This window comes from Eutrema salsugineum, unplaced genomic scaffold (genome assembly GCF_000478725.1).
Source record: "Eutrema salsugineum unplaced genomic scaffold, Eutsalg1_0 scaffold_15, whole genome shotgun sequence".
NCBI lineage: Eukaryota > Viridiplantae > Streptophyta > Magnoliopsida > Brassicales > Brassicaceae > Eutrema > Eutrema salsugineum.
Window position 1 is genome coordinate 5,119,045 of NW_006256867.1, and position 3,613 is coordinate 5,122,657.

The following is a 3,613-nucleotide window of genomic DNA, read 5'->3' on the forward strand; positions in this document are numbered from 1 at the left end:
AGGATGAATCTCCAAAGGTGATTGACATGGGGTGATGCTTAAGACTCTTGATCCCTAGTCTCTCCACCATGTCTAAAGACATTACACTGATGCTTGATCCAGAATCACACAAAGCATTCTCCACTTTCAAATTTTCAAGAGAGCATGAGATGTAGAACTTTCCTGGGTTGCCTAGCTTGGGAATAGATTTGGGTGTCACCCTTGTTGAACCAGTGCTAGAGACTCCATCAGATGTCCTTCCTTGAACCATTCTCTGATCCTTTCCTTCAGCAATCTCAGAATCATTCTTTTTCATATCAAAACAAGCTGCCTCCCCACCTTCTTTCTCAATGTCCTCATTGAGATCACAGAACAGGAACTCAAACTCATCTATGATGGCGTCCTTATCATCTTTTGTCAGGTATTTTTCACTTGAGACATTGCCATGGAGAAGGTCCTCAATTTCTTGGACAACAGCATGATTCTCATCATTTGAGAGGATTGCGTTACAGTATTCTGTTTGATGTGCAATTGATGTCCCGGTAAAGATCTTTGAGCTTGAGAACTGCAGTGGCCCTTGTTGTTCTCTAGAGTCTTGACTTTGGAAGCAAAGGTTGAAAGTTGAGTTAGAAGATCAGAATAAGTGCAATCCACCTTGTTGTCAATCTCTGCCATTTTCTTGTTGAAGTCCATAACACCACTTGCTTGACCTTGGAGGATTTGCTGGAGCAGGTTATGTACTTCTTGATCCTTATTCCCTGAGGTCTGTTGGAGGCTTTGCTGTTGGGGAGGGGCAAAACCTTGTTGTTGAGTGTTTTGAGGATAGAAGTTCTGGTTTGGGGGATTCTTGTAGTAGGTAAAGCCCTTTTGGTAACCTTGTTGTCCACCTACAAAGTTCACCTCAGCTGTGATGTCTTCCCTTTGAAATGTGTCTTGAAACACATGATTCACATCTCTAACAAATTTGGCTGACTGATGAGAAGCTAAGAGAAGTGTGTCTAGCTTCTCATTGAGAGACTTGATGTTTCTCCTTGTCTTTTCCTCTTCAGCACTCACAGCTCCTCTTGAATTCCTTTCAAAGTCTGATCCATAAAGCTCACCACTCTGAGCTACATTCTCCACTAGGGTCATGGCATCATTGACTTCCTTGGTCATGAAATTATCATTTGAAGCTGTGCCAAGAAGAGTCTGACCTTTGGTAAAGCACCTCTGTAGAAGGTACTTAGCAGCTGAGCATCTGAGAATCCATGGTGAGGGCATTGCATGGTATACCCTCTAAATCTTTCCCAAGCCTCACAAAATGATTCATGGTTCTTCTGAATAAAACTTGAGATTTCATTTCTTAACCTTGCTGTTCTTGATGAAGAGAATAACTTGGTTAGAAATGCTCTTTTGCATTGCTCCCATGTTGTGACTGATCCTTGAGGTAGAGACTTTTCCCATTGATGAGCTTTGTCTCCCAGAGAAAAAAGAAATAGCCTCAACTTGAAACTGTCCTCACTCACTCCATTCATCTTAGTTAGATCACAAACTCTATCAAAGTTGTCAATGTGATCTAATGGGTCTTCTAATGCCACGCCATGGAACTTGTTTGATTGCACCATGTTGATCAAGCCAGATTTGATCTCAAAATCGTTTTCAGATGTTGGAGCCTGAATCCCATGTGTCTGACCCTGAGCATTGGCCTCATCACCAGCTCCTACAACTTGTATTGGACGTGGAGGTGGAGGCTCTTGCTGATTCTGGTGGTTTCCATTACCACCATGAGCCTGTTGCCCTTGATCCATACCCAACCTCTCAATGTGCACAGCTCTTTCCCTTTGTTTTCTTGCTTGACTTCTTGTGTTCATACACCTGAAAACAAAGACAGAACTTGAAAGGTTTTCAGTAAAACAAAAGAAAATGACTTGATCTCAAGAAGATCCAAAGTCCTAATGCTAGAATGAACTCTCCAATTGGCAACGGCGCCAAATTGATAGTAGGAATTTTTCAATCCTTGATCAATTCCTCAACTACTGATGTCATTGTAGCATTTGAGGTATCAATCCAAATGGAGAGATTCTAGACACTAGAACTATGAGAATTTATCTTAATTCAAGTCTAATAAGCAGATGAGTTGGTAACAAGGTGATTTAAAAACATAAAGCAAACAAAGACAAGCAGTAATTAAGAACAAGCAACAAGATAAACAAAATAGAGACTCACATTCAAAAATAAGATAAAGCTAAACCTCTAGATGTGATCATTGACCAGGGTGCTTTCAATGCTTAATTCATGATACTAAGCAAACAATGCAACACTTGCAATTCTTTAGTCTAGACTTCCAATTCAGATTAATTCATTCCCATGACAGAAATCACTTTGCAAATTACTTAATCAAGACTAATTCCCAGTAGTGAATAAGCAATTAACAAGCATAAGGTTCCAAGTCTAATATGACCAAACAGTCTCTTTGTGCATCAACATAAGAGCTAAGAAAGACTGAATCTTATACAGAAAGATAAAGCAAGCATCACATGATCTCAAATTCCAATCAACTTAGAACTCTAATCTAGATTAATCTTCTCATGAAGGCATTAACCTCTACACTAATCCATTTTCAAACCAAATCATCATTTGTGAAATATGAATCAATGAGCATTAAGAAACAGTTCTATTATGTCATTCATTTAACAATCATTCCCATGATGAAAAAGGCATAAACCCTTTAGCTCATTCAGGCATTTCATTAAACACCTTGTGGGTGGAGAAATGCCTAAGTTCTAGACCAGAGTGATTATCAAAGATCTAGCATTAAGAGCAGCTAACTAAGGAGAGGAAATGAGAATCTAAACCTAAACATCACAAATCAAACATCTAAGCACCCTAATCTACACACTTAGAAGCTTAAAAGAAGAATACTCACTAATCATGCTTAACACACCTAATCTTTTGAAAGAGGTGATGTTAAACATGATTAGAAGCAAAGATAAGAAGAGAAGATGATAAGAAACAACTTTAGATTGATTAAATCCTTGAGATATCTCTTAACAAAATCTGGGTTTTTACAAAAGAAGCAAAGAGAAAAGAGAATAAAGCTTAGTCCTCATGATTAATCTCTCAAAACTATATATAGGTAGGGTTTTCCTGATGGGCCAACCCATTACAAGCTGGATATTAGCCCAAAAAAGTCCAAAAACACGACCCAGATCAAGTTCATATCGACATGCCTAATCCAGATATTTTGCTAGATACTTTGTAAAGAGTTCCTTAACAAAAATATCGACCATGAGTCACCTCGATACTTTGCTCGATATTATTTTGGCGTTTGAGGTTGGAAAATATCGACCATGGGTCACCTCGATACTTTGCTCGATATTATTTCGGCGTCCCAGGTAGAAAATATCGACCACCTCTCATCTGGATGCTTCTGGTCGATATGAATGCAAACCGTCTGAACCAAAACCTTCATTACTCCCAGCTCAGTGGTTCGAACCTCGTTCTGTCAACTCTGTGAGACACATGGCTCTACAGCTACAACTTTGATGAAGGGTCCGAGTCCAGAAGACGTCGGCAAGGGCTCCGTTTCACCAGTTCTTTGAGGCGCGTCGTTTTGGTCCTTTAGCGGCTGCGAGAGATGTGTTCCTTCTGATTG

At 39.6% G+C, this 3,613-nt stretch overlaps 1 non-coding gene across 1 annotated transcript; it reads left to right on the forward strand.

Annotated features, from left to right (window-relative positions):
* Positions 1 to 1,221: 1,221 nt before the first annotated feature.
* LOC112088284 lies at positions 1,222 to 1,328 on the forward strand. Its single transcript, XR_002900449.1, has one exon. It is a non-coding gene; the product is annotated as a small nucleolar RNA R71 (small nucleolar RNA).
* The last annotated feature ends 2,285 nt before the right edge of the window (positions 1,329 to 3,613 follow it).